A 19,419-nucleotide genomic window follows, 5' to 3' on the forward strand; every position below is an offset into this window, starting at 1 on the left:
GCCATGATTCTTCTTCCGTAACATCACTTTAAAATATAAGGAGAGTAAAATTATTGAGGCAAAGTTCCATGTTGCGAACATCCAATTGTGGGAACTTGCAAACATCTTGGTGGAATTGTCATCTGCTCGCAGCTCGTAGCTCACTATTCTTTGGCTCGGCGCGTTTTCGCAGGTATCATCACCAAGGCGAAGGGGTGCGTTGAGTCTCTGCTCTAAACGCAAAACTCCACTTCAGAGAGCTCAAATCGGGAATCCATCTCTACCGATTGCTCCGTATACAGGCACTTCTTCGTGCATAACAAAAATTACATCTCCTGGGCCGGTTTCAATGCTGGGTTGCGCACATTGGTGAACATCTTTTTCCAATCTTCCTCTGTAATTTTGATTGCCTCACATCCGATATCTGAAATAAAGTTAAAACAAATGCTGGTAAACAAATTCATTTCTGGGCATTATGCTTCCATATAGTTCATCTTCTTATTATTTATATTTATCTTCTAGGGTTAGCCGCTTGGATAAAAGATGCAGGTACATTCAACTGAGCTATAGACACAATTTTCTTATCTTTCTTTCATCAGTTTCCTGCTAAGTTTTCTTTCTTCGCGCTAGTACTTTATTCTTGACTTATACTTTTCTTGCAGTATCTTCTTGCAATTTTTCTTTACTTCTTGCCTACAATCATTGTATTTCTGTGCTTCCATTAGTTTTCACGCCATTGTGTATCTTAGTCTGTTTTCCAGCAAGCTGTCACGTAACCTCGACTCGAACCTGGACCGTTGCAAGTCAATTTTTAGTATACAAATGTCATAGCCGGGTGAATGGTGACAATGCCGATACCATTCTTGTCATTTTCCAGGCTTTCCTTGGTACATTGTGAGTAATGCCAATTGTCATTGCTCATTTCCTGAGTGCTCTCCACTTTCCTATTGGCAATCAATGTATCCTGTTGGCCACTTTTACATTCCGCTTCTGACTTGTGGTCTTCTCTGGTGCCTTCATCATGAAAATTACTTCTTGGCGGATTTGCTTCGTTCTGCCAGTTATCGTCACTTATCTCCTGTGTCTCTACTGCTCTGGCCTGACTGTGTATAACTTGCCGGTCACATGGACTTCTCTGGCCGTTGTAAGTTCTCCATGAATCTTGGTCCTCGAACTCAAGTACTCCTTTTCCTTCTGCATTTCTGGAGTCTTCTGCCCATTTTCTCCGTACCTTCAGGTGATTATTCCTCCTGCAGTAGTTATGGCTGCGTTGCCATACTGCACGTTTGTCGTGGAAACCTTTCATTCTTGTATTTTTGTTTCCTCTTGGTTGTATTCTTGTCCTACCAGGGATCATTCTTCCACGCATTTTACGGTTGCTCTTGAATTTTGGAGCGTTCACAGCGTTGGAAACACTTGTACTTATCTCTACAGGTGTGGGGGTCTGTTTGGCCTCCTGGTGTGTATCCTGCACAATTTCTTCTGATGGAAGTTCCTCCAGTACTTCCGTGTTTGACTTCTCGTGTTCGTCCAGCCTCCTGGCTTGCTCCTGTCGTTTCCTCGAGAGGTATTCTGCCAAATGGTCTTGTTTTTCCATGAACTTGTCAAGTTTTCTATCTAGTTCTTCTATTTTCTTCCTCTGTGCTTCTCGAAATTCTTCGTTTTTCTTGTTCTGTTCTTCTATATTCTTCCTCTGTTCTTCTCTAAATTCTTCGTTTTTCTTGTTCTGTTCTTCTATATTCTTCCTCTGTTCTTCTCTAAATTCCTCCTCTTTCCGGTCCCGTTCTGCAAGCCACTTTTGTATCATTGATAGAAGAGATTCCTGAAAATCAACATTAGTGCTGTTCGGCCTGTGATGCTGTTGAATGTTGTCTCTACTCCCTTGAGTGACATCATTTTCCATAACTGGACTTGTATCCCTCTGGTCACCACATTCGGGACAATTTCGAGCCTCATCCGTGGGATCCAAATCCTGTTCCCATAGGTCACGTCCACACGTGCGACAACGTTGTGCTTCTTCCATTGCAGACATCCTGTTTCTTGGTCGTTGCCTCAAGGTAGATGGCCTCAACTGTGGCATCTGCAAGTAGACTTAAATAACTGGATTGTCAGAATAATTCTTATTAAAATTTGTCTAAAATGAATTCTAATTGTCTGACCTATGCTGTCAATCACTCTAAATTTCGTACTCTAAGTTCACCTTAATACGCAAAAATATTACTATTTCATCAATGTAGCATGCCAAGCTACTTTATCACCACACGTTTTCCACAACAACTTAGTTCATTCTTGTTTTTTTTTTTTTTTTAACTATATTCATATGGATATTCATATGTATATACAAATAGTGTATTAATTAACAGATAACATGTCTAAAACACAATAATATGTAAGTAATAAAATGCATGTGTAAATAAAAGTATTAAATCTAACCTATTCTAAACATATATCTATATATGACTATATAATTATATTAATGCTAATGTTATTCACTAGAAACGCACTTAGCTAAATTTATGCATCAATATGCCAAAAATTTGCATGTTCACTTATATTAGTCGCTTACCTGGTGCATTACCTTTTTGTTTTCTTCTTTCCTTCTTTTCTTCTCTTTTTTTTTAAACAAACAAAATGGTGTATCTCCTTTCTCTTCCAATCAAACAAACCAACAAACAAACATGAGGTAAGAACAATTATTATTATTATTATTATTATTATTTATTATTATTTTTTTTTTTTTACGCATGTGCTGAAATGAAATGAAATTGATTGCGAGGGGGAGTAGAACGCTTAATCGTTCCCTACGGGTAATCTCGAAATAATGATTCTTTGAATACAAAGTTACCTAATTTCATATCACGCTTCCCATTCTTAATTTTAGTATTACGGAATAGACTTGATTACTGTTTTCGTTCGCTGTTCGAAATTTACTATGTATGCTTCTCCAAACCAGATTTCCTACTTTTTTTTTTTTTTTTTAAGCTTACTACGCTTTTCGGTCCTGAAATAAAATTAACTACGCATGTTGGTCCTTCAAATGAGATTAACTACGCATTCGGGTCCCTCAAATAAGATTAACTACGCATTCGGGTTCCTGTTCGGGAAGCCATTTCTTGTAACACTGTGGTTCCTGTATTGGAAGCCAAGTTTTGTAATGATAATGTTATTGTCTCGGGCGCTAAGTTTTGCAACGATAATTAAAGGAAAATTTCTGCTCGGGCTGCCAAATAGAATTACTGCGTGATATTACGAATAAGCAGATCTTACGTATTTGGGCGACGAAGAATATGAAACGTATTGTTTTCGGAATTCGATTTCTTATCTCTAATTTGCATATTTAATCTGAACTAGAACGAATAATTAAGGCACTCACGGATGAGCCTAATATGCATCAGAAAAATGAATACCTGACCTTGTACTTGAAAAGTGAAGGGTACTGATGAGTGGCAACTCATCTGCCTATTACACAAATAACATTAAAAAAAATGAATGAGAGTTTGGAGAATTGAAGTTGACTCCACGGGGCTCGAACTTCAGTTCTCCAAGGTAAAGATACAGTTTTGCTAAGATGATTAGGAATTAAAAAAAATTATATATATATATATATAACGAAAGATGACCTAATGTCTAATCGATCCTGTTTCCCCATAACGGTGTCTCCAAGGCGCTAGGAAAACAGGTGCGTAGTTAATGGTTAAGTGATTTAAACATGCGGAGCAAAAATCTCACAAGCTGCAAAGCTGAAAGAAAGATTTTTCGCTAATGGCTTGTTCAGTTGGCTACACTGACTATCACTCTGTCACCGAAGTGTGTGGAGATAGCAAAAATAGTTAAAAAGCAACAAACAAGGAAAGTTTAATTTAAAGTTTTAAAAAAAATGAGTTAATTTAGATAAAAATTTCTGATGGTCAATGTAACCGTATTTCAACTTTTTCAGTTCTTCTAGGTATGCTAATACCGGTTAAAGAAATAGGCATATCTTTGAAATGATAACCACATAAATGCTTTGGTTCTAACGTCAAATAGACTTTTAATAAATTTAACGAGAAATAAGGTGATATCTACAAAAATCAACAAGAAAGTTAATTTGGATTTACAAAAAAAAAAAAAAAAAAAATGAATTAATTGACTTTACTGAAAATGAATCAGACTTTTGACTGTTTTGACCAAATAATATGATTTCTCTTAACACATTCTTCACTGTACAACGTAATATTCAAATTATTCAATCTTGACTGTAAAATTTAGCAACAATCTATTTCTACTCAACTAAACTGACAATATTCGATTCTTCATAATTACCATGACGTAGTTATACAAACAAAAATTTCTATTAAACTGAATATTAATTAACAAAATGATTTATTGTTTTTCCCCTAGGCATAAACGACTATTAAGTAATTCGCCCACAGTTACTACCTTTTTTTATTAATAAAAGAAATGGAAATAAGTTTAAGAATCGGATTGCGGAATGAAAGAATTAATGGTTTAGGTTGCTTGCAAGACTCACTGGAGAGATAGTTTAGAAGCGATAGTATGCTTTTGAGAAAATTTAGTGCACTGTTTCTAATGAACTCTAATGAATTTTCAATATTAAAAGATTTGCATAAACAAAACATAGCTTTGTACACATACTATATCAGTTGGAAAATACTACCATTCACAATAAAAATCGTTACACAACACTAACTACACAAATATTTCATATTCAAATGCACTACACAGAAATATATATATAGTACTACTATTATTATAATTTGGCCAATTGATCAAAATAATTACATTGTCGACACTTTTTGATTTTCTCACTGATTCCTTATTTTGCGAATACACGTTTCTCCATAGCTATGGACCCTATCTGCGTTCGTTGCTCAGATAGGTACCTCCGAAGGGATTTACTCGAGTATCTTAAGTTGTTTACCTTATTTATGAGACTCTAACGATATTACGAGATAAGAGTATTTACACTTATTTGTCTGAAACTTACTCAACATAGCACGTCTTTGGAAGCTTTATATTGATTGTTTCTTTTAAGAATGAGTATAATAAAAATTGACAAGTTACAATAAAATTATATTAAGCCTGTTTACCGCTCTGACACATATTTCCCTAACACAACCTATACAAATGTTAAAATTTGAAAAACTAGACTTTGACGCTAAATCATAGTTTACTCAAAACAGAAATTACATTACATTCACACATCTTAAACGCGATTTATGTTTAAAAGAGAAATAATCCATACTTGATATAAATAAATACTGGATTGCATATAAATGATTATAATGACGGCTTCAAGGATCTAAATATTGACACATTACGATTACAAATAAATGCATGATTGAAGATCAAATCAATGTATACAAATTTCATTAGTATAATAATCAAAACTTTATGGTACTTATTCAAGAATGAAATTAATAGTTCCTATATCCGTGAATTAATTTTGGAAATGCAACCAAGGCATTAGGCTATTTGTTTACTTCTTTTTAAAAAGAAAGAAAAAAAATTCTCTAAATGTTTACGGACAGTTCCGCATGAATAAACAATGTCCCGAAGTTTCTAGGAAAAGGTGAGTATGGAAATCACGAATCACGGAAATATTGGCCATAGTCCTTCTTCAATAAAGAAAATAGCAGAATACTTTGTCCTACCTTAATAAGTCTTTCCGCTTATATTTCCACACTTCAGAAGAAAACTGCACTGTACTTAACTGACCGTCACAATGCTTCCTAATGTCCCTTCTCAGACCCCGCTGTCCTCTGGATTCAACTCCCGGAGAAGAGGTCCTCGTTTGTCTGAAGCGTCTGGGTCTTCCTGTGGCAAGGCATCTGTCTCGAGTATCGGGGATCGAACCCGTGTCTCCGTCCTTCATCTCCATGTTGTTGAAATGCAACGATGCGTCACTTATCAAATCCATCTGCACTTAAATTTCACTCGCACAGTTTATATATATATCCGCCATACATCGCACTACTTTTCCTGTCTTTGCACTTTATGCGGGAAATCAACGTATATAGAATCACAGACTCACTTCAAAATCACCAATTATGTAGCGTTACCGTAAGATGATAAGAATTATGTCTATCTGTCGATGTTTTAAATATTTGTATAAATAATCTTGTAACGACGAAGTTGCTGTGGATAACGCGTGGCTTAAGTAGCTGGCTGCTAACGGGTCTTTAGCTAGCCATTTTTCTGAAATTTAAACACTTAAATATATATATATATATATATATATATATATATATATATATATATATATATATATATATATATATATATATATATATATATATATGAGTTGACGTATGCTTATGAATCGCGTGTTGGTGATGTTTTCACGATGAAGTGTCGACTTAGAGTAACCTCTCTTCCGTGTAGGCGTTCTCCCAGCTTTCCTTATTTTTTTTTTAAAAAAAATAGACGCTTCATTCTTCTCTTTGTGAATTTTGAATTTCGGATTCTGATTCGCCGCTTCAAGTTCGTGACATCATTTCCCAAAAATCGGTTGATAATTTGTCTTGGGTTTCTAGCGTCTCTTCTGGGCTAGTACGTGATGTTAAAGAGTTTCATAAGCACTTGCGAAGATTGTAGATAAAAAATTTTGGTTCCTGTGTGTCTGTGACGTGATATTTGCGATATCGAGGTACTTAGGTAGTGCGACAGTATGGCTGGAGTAACAATAGCAAATTCCATTACCGTTTACTGGCGAGGTAGAAAAGTGGGTGGTCAATTAGTGCGGTTACCGTCTTATTTTTTTTTTTTTTTTTCTTTCTGAAAAGCAGAGAAACTTCTTTACCTGGGACAAATGAAAGAGGTTCGCTTGGCTGCTAAATGAAACAAAATAAAATTTTCCTTGACTTTTAAAATAAATTGAATTTACATATAAATATGTTTTAATTTGAATATGTGAACAATTAATTGAGTGTGTGAGCGTAATTGTCACAACATGTGTGTATTATTTTATACAACCAATACAGCCAACAGATAACCCATACATTAGGTTATTTTTCAACATAATCTTCATATCGGTTGAGGGAGTTGTCGCATTGTGGGATGAGTTTCAAGATCCTCTCCTGGTAAAAATCCTGTCCTTGTGCGTTCAGCCACATTGTCCCGAAATGTTTTACCTTCTCGTCTGGAGCGAAGCGGTGGCCTCCTTTGTGCTCCTTCAAGTGCGAGAACAGGTGAAATTTGTTTGGAGAGAGGTCCAGGCTGAAAGGAGTGCGTGCCGATAATGTCTCAAGCGAAACTGCCTCAACAGCATGCTAAGTCGGCGACTGCGCTCCTAGTCAGTGGCGTTTTCTCAGCCAGCCGCAAACTTTCGACTTCATTCTGCAACATGCTGACGAGACATTATAGTCTCTCCGTAAATTTCTAGCAGCTGCCGGCGAATTTCAGCCGTGGTTACATATTTTGGCCCACAGAAATCGCATAACTGAGCCGACTTCTTCGCGAGATCAGTTTCCCAAACGAGTCGACATTTGTGTTAACTTCCAGCTATAGTGCTGCCAAAATGTCTTGAGCCGTGGCAAAAATGCGAACTAAAGCTCACATCCAAGCGTTAAGCCAATAAGTGTTCAGCTGTTGCTGAGCGAGAGAGCTTTGGCGAAAGGGACTGGAATTCCTTCAGGCGATAGCAGCGCCTGGAACGGAAGACTAGGTGTGAAGTCAATGTGGTATATCTTTAGCACCGTAGTTGGCAGGTGGCTGAAATTCTGCACAGTTGCCAACTTCATATATTAAAATTACCGCACACATTCCTATATAACAAACGAAATTCCACAAATATCGGAATTGTAAGCTTAGTTTCTGATCCTTCCTCGTATTTGAACATTCTTCTTCCCCTTAGGTTACGCATTTCAATGAAAGCGTAATTATAAAAATCCGTAATGTCGACCTTTTTAACTCCCCATCTCTCACCCTTCTCATCATTCCATACTGATTGCGGATGAACTTCACTTAATAGGCATCTGGATTGTAACTATTCATCTCAGCGGTTACTACAAATTAAATTACTACTACAAATTAACTATAAATTACCCACAAATACAGATCATTTTTAATGTTACTCCTTTTCACTGCTCCTCACCCTTCACCGGATGACAATGAGAAATGAATTTGGACTTGAACGGAATCGGGAGTGTTACTATTGATCGCAGCCACCCGGAAAGCCCTGGATTACTCACTTATATCGATCGTTTTTATATTATTTTTACATGTAACCACCACTGCACCCACACCTCACATCTTCTCATCCTGTACTATTTGAGCTGTCTGAAAGCACAGTGAACTAACTACATTTTCGCCTATTTCTCAGTTTAAGCATGAAATCACTTGAATTACGGGTGTTCCACACACAATTGCATGTAAGAACAAATAGTCCCTTGGAATATTGATCAATTTGGATGCTGACAGATTATTTATAATGCCAGGAGTAACACTACGTAAAATTTAATATGGCAGACCAAATTGTCAGGTTGAATTTCCTTGAAGTTGAATCATTAGCCGCCCGGATTCGATTTTCAGTGGGAGATAATGTAGTTCGTATCCCACATTAAGCTAGAGGTCCATGCCTCATGTACGAGCTTCGATGCTAATAGAAATGGTAAAGTCGAAACTGCCTACAACGAGGTGAAATGTCACTTAACGTTAGAATTTTAATAAAGTTTAGGCCTATTCTCAGTCTTTCGAGCACCGTAGGCTAATCCTGGTATATTAAGTCTATCGTTACTGGTTTGAACACATAAGGCTAACTGAAACTTAATATGACAATTTTAATAGAACTTAGACACTTTGGGTGCCATGTAATACGACATAATCCCAACACATGCACTGCCAAGACGGAATGACACTCAAAGTTAATATTTTAATAGAGCTTAGACTCGAATACCATGGAATAATTTTAACACACTAACCCTTTTAAAATCTGCTTTTTTAAAGGTAAATGGTATACTTTTAATTAAGCAGGTACTGCTTCATTGCTATTTATCGTAGGATCATGGTTCATACCTCGTTTTTCTTATTTTTCTTTTCTTTTCTTTTCTTTTCTTTTTCTTTCTTTTTTTTTTTTTACAATAGAGAAACCTTTTAAACGGTATAATTCACATTTCCCTATCATGTCCCTCAGGCGGGAAATTTCAAGAGAAGTCGGGATGTTTTCAGATACGTTTTTTTAAAAAATTGAGTTCCATGCCCCCCCCTTCCCTGTGTTAACGCACATATTTCAAAATCAACTGAAAAATACTAGGGGGAACATGTTTACAAAATTTCAAGCTTCTATCTTGAATAATAAGGGCGGGAAAAACATTTACAAATGAGCTAAGAGCATCATCACAATGTCGCAGATGACCCGAAAAGACCCGGAAGTAATATAAAAATTTCCTGCGACATACCTATTTATCCTGGAGGTCATGTTTTGTATCTCATTCTCTGCAGAATAGAATAGACTTTAAAACGGTACCACTCACATATGTCTATCGTGTTCCTGAGACGGTAAATATTGAGGGAAATACGGAATTTTGGTAGAATCCCTTTTTACTTTTTTGCCCTCTGGACCTCTCGGTGTTAACGCACAGATCTCAAAATCAGCAGAAAAATACTAAGGAATATACTGAATATGTGTACAAAATTTCAGGCTTCTATCTAGAAAAGTAAGGAAAAAATATTTACAATGTGCTAAGGATATCCCTACAATACCCCAGATTCTTGTATAAAACAGGATCTCAGGTAAAAATTTTCTGAGACTATTTATCGTAAAAAAATAGTAAAACTTCTACTTATCCTAGGATCATAATTCGTACCTCATTCTCTTCAGAATAGAACAGCCTTTCAATCGGTACCATTCACATGTCTCCATCATGTACCTGAGGCGGGAAAATCTCAAAGAAAGGGATTTTTTGTTTTATTAATACTTTTTGCCCCTCTGGATCCCTCTGCGTTAACGCAGAGATCTGAAAAATCTGAAGAATACTAAAAGGTACACTGAATGTATGTGCAAAATTTCAATTTTCTAGGTGGAAAAAACTAAGCTTACCAAAAAATAATAAAAAATAGACCTAACGAAAAAAGTTCTGACGTCATCATCCCTATGTGTCGACGCAGAGAGGCGTGAAACCATACATAACATGTTCTACAATGCTCTTATACTTGCAAAGCACACAAAAAACAATCTAAAAAGCTTTATTAGTACTTTTTAAATCAAATAATGAAGATACTACCCTATCGTAGTTAGGGTAGGAGGCCTCATCCCGGCGAAATTAAAATACCGCTAATTTTACAGTAATTATGTGATGTCTTCAAATAGATAAAATATAATTGAAATGTGGAACAAAAGCGCTCTAGACAATATTATTTTGCGTGAGATACCTTTATCACAAGTCACCTAGTGGCTTTCCGTTTTCAGCCGTTTAGAAACGCGAAAATAAATGCCGATTTTCAAACTGGTTCGAAATCGAAAGCAGATAAGTGAGTCGTAATAACGGTATCTCATGTAAAATGATATTGTCTCGGGCGCTCTTGTTCCACATTTCAATTATCTTTTATCTATTTGAAGATATCACATAATTCAGTGGTGCCCCCTCTTATGTCCATGACGCACCCCCCAACTGTCGGACTTACCCCCCTCCCAGCCTGATCGTATAATTATGACAATTCAAATTTAAATGTTATGTACAAACACTTTCTCTTGCCAAATCGCCTGTTCTACTACCCATAATTTTAAAATTCAAGTACAAAATTCTTCCTGGGAACCACAAACAGCTCTCAGCAAGCAAAATCCAAAGAACACTGGATAAAATTCAGGCACACCTACAGTGTGCCAAAAGTTAAAAAAAAAAAAAAAAAAAATCCTGAAACAGTCTCAAAATAGCGGCCCAGGATAACGAATATCTTATTTGAGGATACTGATACGTGGAAGTTGCTGTCACTATAAAACATTTAAAACGCTATTACATAAAAGAAACTACTATAACCGACTAATTCAAATATCAATCTGGTCTGATGCAACGAATTTTAACGCATATAAAATATAAATCAAAACAACGCTTTAATCAAACTTTACTTTGCCTCTGGTTAAACATGGACAAGAGTAATGACTGGTCAAGGATCTGCTATTTAAATACCACTTTCCATATTCTAAACTCTGGATAAAACACAACTGAACTTCAAACTAAAGTTGGATGACTAGTTACTTAATTAACAGGGTATGAGAAATTATTAATCAAGACTTTCATAAATGCAACCGAAAACCTTAAAACCATTTCAACCATTAACCAAAATGGTCAGTATCGTGGTATAAAGGACAGAAGAAAAATTTTATGCATTGTGTTATCCGTAGGTGTTCTTCCATGAAAATAACATCTTCTTTTCGATTAATTTTTACATCCGCCTCAAACATATTTAAATAGATTTTTACCCCCCCCAAATATTTCAGTGACGCACTTTGCGTCATACCCCCCCTTGTGGGCACCCCTGCATAATTACTGTAAAATTAGCGGTATTTTAATTTCGCCTGGATGAGGCCTCTTAAGGGTACCGTGGCTATCTCACGAAAACAAGACGAAATGGCATTCAATGTAAAGAGTTTAGGCCCCTAATCTATCTTTTGGTGCCGTGGAATAGTTCTGACATAAGGATACTGTGAGTAGCTTAGGGGAACGGGGTGAAATGACACTCAATGTAAGAAGTTTTACAAAATTTAGGCCTGTGCTTTGTTCTTGAGCACCATGGGGCATTTCTGACACATTATGGGTATCGTGTCTGATCTAAGGGTGGGCGGGAAGTAACTCTTTGTTTTGAAGTGTAAATTTCTATTGATGATATGTGTAAATAGCAATTTAAATTATCTTGTTTTATAGACTAAAATATGTCACTTTTTCCAGATCCTATGAAGCTTTTGTTGTTTCTTTGAAGCCGCAAAGATGCCAGGACGATTAAGCATTGAGGAGAGAGAGCCAAAATTGCAACAAGATTTGAATGTGGCTCAACGTTGATGGAGGAGTCAACATGGAAGACAAGCTGTTCTAGATGCCAAAACAATTAAAAATTGCCACAGAAAATTAATAACTACCGAAAGTATCGTAGACATGAAGAGATCAGGTAGGCCCTCGATTTCGGTATCAGAGGAAAAGCTGATCACAGTGGGGGAGATGTTCGAGCGAAGCCCTTCAAAATCAACAAGGCAGGCTGCAAGAGAGTGGCATTACACGTTATTATTCTGTACGTGCAATTCCGTGTGGTCATGAGTGGTGTTCCTGCTGAGGTCTTGAGGAAGGTGTAACAAACGTCCTGTCTAGACTAGTGATCGCCAAACCGTCGATTGTGAATAGTAGCTCGCGGGGACATTTTTGGTAGATCGCGTTAACGCTCCGGTTGGCTAACCTTGATTCCTCCGTTGAGCTGACGCTAACATCAGGGGACACTGACGACAACTGCTTCTTGCTCCCGCGCAACTGCCATTGTACGCCTCAAGTTACAGCTGATTGAATATATGTGTGGGGTTTAGGGTTGTGATTCGTCCTGGAAAATTCAGGAGCGCCACCGAATCGAGATCTTCGTCCTGGCGCGGCGTCCCGAAAATATTTCTCGGGACGCTTAAATGTCTCGAATTTCAGCGAAAAAAGGAAGTATAGTTTGCTTTTTTCACAGGGTTAAGTATGTAGCTAATTATTCTCTTTAATTTCTGAGTATGGCAATTCAAAGTTAAAAAAAAAAAAAAAAACGTATACATAAAACATGGATTTAATTAAGTTTGCGAATTATCTACCTTGACATTGAACGAAACATTCGTTTCATTGGGCCAGGGACAAAAGGTTTTATTGCTCAATCTTATTGTTATCTTTAGTACTCTGTTTCAATCTGCATCTTGTATCTGAAACATTTTAATCAATAACCTCTGACTGAACATTCTGGTAATTTTCGGCTGATAATTCAAGAAGAAAAATATATTGTTTTAATTGTTAGAACTGAACAGACAACAATCGGAAACAGTATCATACCTTGAATGAGCTAAAGCAGACTCTGAGAACCACGAAACATGACAAATCCTCAGAAATCAAGAAAAACAAATTTTGCTTACCAGGGTAAGGGAGTAAATAATCTGCTTATGTTTGTTTAACTAGGGAGGAGAAGATCTTCTAAAATTACTAAAAATGTAATTAGGTAATACTTGAACAGCATTATGTAATGGAGGAAAGTAAATTAGTATATAATACTTCTTTTCATTTTAAGAATTTTTAAGATTCTCTTAATTTGGTACCGTCCCGGATTTTCATTTTTGAAATATGGCAACCCTAGTGGAGTTGTGCACGTTATGTTTTTCGTATGTATATTAGACATTTGCTAAACGTTATGTTTTTCGTGTGTATATTAGACATTTGCTAAACGTTATGTTTTTCGTATGTATATTGGATATTTGCTAAACTTTATGTTTTTTCGTATATATATTAGATATTTGCTAAACTTTATGTTTTTCGTATGTATATTAGACATTTGCTAAACGTTATGTTTTTCGTATGTATATTAGACATTTACTAAACGTTATGTTTTCCGTGTGTATATTAGACACTTGCTAAACGTTATGTTTTCCGTGTGTATATTAGACATTTGCTAAACGTTATGTTTTTCGTATGTATATTAGACATTTGCTAAACGTTATGTTTTTCGTATGTATATTAGACATTTGCTAAGCGTTATGTTTTTTCGTACGTATATTAAACATTTGCTAAACGTTATGTTTTTCGTATATATATTAGACATTTGCTAACTTGGATAGTTTGATTTCACATTTACTAAAAATGTAAGTTTATAGGCAATAAACAAATGTAAGATTTGTTAAAAAAGGAAGTTGGTAGTTCTTTTGGTTGATAGCTTACAGTAGGATTTAAAAACGGTATCAGCACTCAGAAGCTTTATAAGTTTGGCGACCACTCGTCTATACAATACTGGAGCACACATTGAGTTGTAATTTGTGAGAAAATTGTCTTTGGATAGCTAATGGTATATAAAAAAAAACTACATGTATTCAAAAAGAGTTTATACCTACAGTATTCCAGGAGGAAAACATATTAAAAGCAGCGCGTTAGTTTCCGACCATCCTGTATAGGAACAAGGTGAGAAAGCAATTATCTTATGAATTTTAGGAGATATTGAAAGCATTATACGTTTATGATTTGTCTTTTGTAGGACTTCAGGGAGGGGAGGGGGCAATTAAACAATCAATAACATAACAATACACTAATGAAAGTTAATACTTTAATTACTTCGCTGGAGCCCTGCGCACATTCCCCCAAGCAAAATTTGAAATGATACTACTATACCATGGCAAAAACATTATGCCATATCTGATATGTGTATCGTAAGCTTGTAAAGTTTGGGAACTACTCAGATAACTCATTAAATTTCATCGTCTTTAATTCATAACGTACGTCCAGTAGACTTAAGCAATATATCTATATCTATATCTATATCTATATCTATATCTATATCTATATCTATATCTATCTATCTATATATATATATATATATATATATATATATATATATATATATATATATATAGTAATAGTTATCATATCACATCAAGCAAGAACAACTACATCTTCCTTTATGTAAATCTTTCCACAAAAGAACTTGAACTTCCTCAAACAAGACTCCGTCTAAGACAGAGAAAGGTAAAGAAGAAGAAAGGAGGAGGAGGAAGGAGAACACCTTTTATCTTAGAATCAAAAGGAGAACGCAAGGAGCAATAACATCCCTTTCTGGCTGACTCGTCTGGTATGAATGACGCAGCACATTTTCATACAGTTAAAGGTGTTTCTTGAAGGTGAGCCGAGAGGAAATAGGCGAGAATTACGAGGAAGAGAAGCAGTTTCCTCTTGTATGTGTAACACCATACAATAGTAAAGGTTGTAATGGGGCTGAAAAGGATCCAAGTCTGGTGAGTATGAGGAGGAATGAAGTACTAAAAACTGACGATGGAAACTGTGATGAGTGTGTTTATGTATGTGTGTGTGTGGAGAGAGAAAAAGGGAGATAACAACAAATGAGTGATGGAATTGAAGATTCGTAAATTAAACGAGAGTTGCCAAATCAAAAAGATTAAGAAAACGCTAAAACCGAGACAAAAAAGAATGTCACACAAATAAGCCCGAATCTCAGAGAAAATAGTCTTCTACTTCCACATCAAGTTCTCGGGGCATCCAATGATCATTCCAGATTTCCTGTCATCTACATATTACTGCATGTATTGTGCTGACAACGAAAGCCAGCGTCTTGCACATAGCTGCATATGCTGTCAATGAAAGTTGGTATCTGACAGATAGCTACACGTGGAGTTAACGGAGTCTGATGTTCAACAGTTAGCTGCACGTGCTGTTAACAAAAGCTATCATTTGACCCATAGCTGCAAATGCTGTTTGCAAGGCGAAGGGACAGATTATTCACGATTCACCTTAGTGTTCTTCCACGCTATTTTTAGGCAATCAAGATCTATGAGTGCACTGTTGTTAATAGTTGATGTTGAAAATAATGTCAAAAAGTCGAAGTATTATTTTGGTCGATTGCAAATCATACATTATAGGTCATCTTGTGGTATTATTACGATTGTGACTTGTTAAACATTCTAAGTTCGTCACCTGCCCGCTGTCTCTATTTTTGCAGTCTTTGGCAACAGTGCTGCCAACACAGCACTTACTGTAATCAACTATTGGATTCTAACTTTTATTATCCATACAGTAGAGAAGATTATCATTTCTAAAAGTTGTACAGTATTTGGTTGGTGGGCTGAAGGGGAGAAAGCCTTTATTTAAAAAAAAAAAAAAAAAAGTCTTAACGCATAAGAGTGAAAGCTGACGTTTATACTCTATATTGAAGTGTGTTTCGGTAGAGTCAAATAAAACGGTCCAGGTTAAGCCCTTCCTAATTTTCTTAACAATAACCTATTTATTATAAAAATAAATTTATATAATCATTAACAAAGTTTCTTTATAATAATAAAAGGTGTTTCCAAGTTCAATGTATTCGCAGCACACAGTAGTGGCTTCGGATAATATTGATTCAATTTAGATTCAGGTTTGTAAAGGAAAGAAACCCTTTGCTCATTGCAGCCTCGGGGATATATTTATTTGAAGGAGTCTCCTTTCTCCACAACAACCTCGGGAAACAGTTATAGGAATTCTCCGTCGCGCATTGCAGCCTCGGGGGTATATTTATTTGAAGGAGTCTCCTTTGTCCACAGCAACCTCGGGAAACAGTTATAGGAATTCTCCGTCGCACATTGCAGCCTCGGGGGTATATTTATTTGAAGGAGTCTCCTTTGTCCACAGCAACCTCGGGAAACAGTTATAGGAATTCTCCGTCGCGCATTGCAGCCTCGGGGGTATATTTGTTTGAAGGAGTCTCCTTTGTCCACAGCAACCTCGGGAGACAGTTATAGGAATTCTCCGTCGCTCATTGCAGCCTCGAAAGGTAGGTTGTTGTTAGGATATCTCTTTCACTCAACCTGCCCCCAAAGATAAGGTTTGGTAAGGATTCTCAGCCAAGTGTGGCTCCAGGAGAAGGTGTTGTTAGGTTAATGATCAGCTATTAACTGATGCCTCGGCTCTGGTCTGTCCTCTGCAAGGGGTGGTAGTGAGGAGAGGGTTGTCTGTCTTCTTTTCCCAATCCGAGCCAACCTCTTGTCTTCCTGGTGTCCTCCTACTATCGTCTGCTGGTCACTGTTTTGTATAAAATAACACATGTTTATAATTGAGACATATGTTTGTAGAAGTAGCATACAATGTTTCACCCTGAGATATTCTTGATTCATCAATCTCTTGGTTGGTTTGACGCACATTTCTAGTCTTCCCGTCTTGTTGAACCGAACTTTTCATTTCTTTGTAACACTTTTCTTTCCGTATTCTCATTCTTTTATCTTCTTTCTTCATTTTCCCCCACTTACATGGGGTAGATGTTTCTGATGACTCTTCTCCATAAAGCCCTGTTCTGGAATTCTTTTCCTGTTAGAACCTTCTCCCTGAAGTCGTTCTTAACCACATCCATCCGTTTTCTTCTTAGTCTCATTCTACCTCTCTTCCCAACCATTCCCATTGCAATTACTCCTCTGACTACATAGAGTGATGAGTTGTTTGTTCTTCTCATTAGATGGACATATCACTGTAGTCTTCTTACTTCATTCTTCTTAGATATCTCTACAAACTTGGTTGTTCCCCTTACTCTCCCATTGCTCACTCTGTTTCTTCTTGTTCTTCAACACAACTATGCATCATTCTAATTTCGAATACATTTTGTCTTTTTTCCTATGATTTCTTTATTGATTATGTTTCTACTCCTTATATCATAGCAGACCTTACCACTGTATTGTAAATCATTTCTTTATTCTTCACCGTAAGTATGCGGGCACGAAGAATGCCACATACTTTCTTCCAATTTCAGTATCCCTCTTACTTTCTGTATGTCAGAGCACGTTCCCATTTTACATAAATCTTGTAGCCGTCATAAAAAGAAAACCTTGCAACCCAATTTTTCTATTTGCTGTTTAGATGTTACAACTTCTTGAAAGCAAGAAAGATATGTCCACCCATGCAGTACTGCACTCTAGTGGGCAAATTGTGAACCTCCTAATTAAAAACTTGTATTTTGCCGCACTTCCCCTCCCTGTCCAAAAGAATCCGTTGTTTCGGAAGCGGCGAAACTGGTTTTTCCTTTATGTCAGCGGGAGGGAGATAGCAGGTAGCAAGCAAGACGACCCAGAAAGTTGCACATTGTTCAACTCCTTGCAAGATGGAAAAAAATGTTGTATGTTCCTTTCAAGATTATGTTTACATGAAGAAATATAGTTCTTTTTTTAAATGAGAGCTACAAGATTCAAGTAACGTGACAACCACGCTTTACTTCCACGTTCAAAACACCATTCTTGACAATAAATAAAAAAAAAAATTCAAAGTTCATTCAATTGTTCAACTGTTTTACTTCTCCACTTCTTTCTCCGTTGAATTCGACTTATTTTGTTTCTTAGTACTAATTTTTAGATCTCTATCTTTCAAAGACTTTTTCCCGACTCTTTGCTTTTCTTTGAATTTCTTCCCCATTTATATAACATAGTAACATATCGTCAGCAAACATTAGAGTGGGTCGGAAAAAACGATTTCTTTCAAATCGAATTCTAATAGTGCGGAAAAGCTGGACCATCTATCGAAACGTGTAAGTGTATTTTTTTAAATCGCGTAATATCTTCAGTTCGCGCATCCAGGTTAAAGTTTTACCAAATTGTCAAAGATCGTACTTTTTTGGAACACCCTGTATAGAAGACAGGTTGCTTGTGATAGTTGTAATAGAGCGCTAATTTTCAAGTAAGCATGTAACAATACACAGAAGAAAAGAAAATCAATATCGGATAATATCTTCAGTTCTTGCTCTAAGGTCAAAATCTCGTGAAATTGTAAAAAATCGTCACGAAAAATAGAAATTCCATAGTGTTTCATATCCCCATTTGTAAAATGTATATTTTTTTCTTCAGAAATCAGTTCATTGGCCATATAACGCCTAGAACTGGATCTGCAAAGGATATATCTGAGAGTATACTTTCTTATTTAAGTGACAAAGACGTGAACATAAATGATCTTGTTGCTATTGGCTGTGGTGGGACAGTTGTTAATACTGGATGGAAAAGTGGGATTATTCATAATATTGAGGTCAAACTTGGAAGACCACTCTAGTGTTTCATTTGTTTATTAAATTTTAATGAGTTACCATTCAGACATCTTTTCGAGTGCCTAGATGGTGACACTTCAGGCCCAAATCATGTTCTGGAACTATCTTCAAACAATTGAAACACTGTGAGCAGCTTCCTGTTGTTTGTTGTTAGAATATTCAGATCGAAGATATCTCCGTAAAAGAAAATGACGTGAGCAAAGAAAAAATATCTTCTTGATATTGCTAGAGCTATAAATAGCGGCGAGTGTCCAAGTGATCTTGCAATAAAGGATCCAGGCCCAATAAGTCATTCAAGGTGGCTTAATATAGTGTCGACAGAAGAGGTTATACAGTTCCTTCATTTGAGCTGAAGACATTGGCGACTTGTATTGTAAAAACATATGCACCAGCTTGATTTGCTATTAAACAAAATTCGTCTGTAAAAGATGGTGCAAAACATGGGTTTAAATTGATTCAGACATCAGGATATCTACCGGAAAGTTTATTCCTGTAATACAGCGAAACGTTTTTTTTTTTTTTTTTTTTTTTTTTTGCGCACCCTGAAAATCTTATTTTGGCCATGGTGATGGATGAACGGAAACACATATGAGAATTAGCTTTCAGAAGATTATGGAAATCGAGGAATCAACCACCATCAGGTAAAAGTGTGAGAAATTTTTACCACCTGAACTCAATTTTGAAGCAACTGACTATACCGAATTGATAGATTGGTCAACGTGTAAA

The sequence above is a fragment of the Thermobia domestica genome, chromosome 1 (assembly GCF_964235325.1).
Source record: "Thermobia domestica chromosome 1, izTheDome1.hap1.1, whole genome shotgun sequence".
Taxonomy (NCBI): Eukaryota; Metazoa; Arthropoda; class Insecta; order Zygentoma; family Lepismatidae; genus Thermobia; species Thermobia domestica.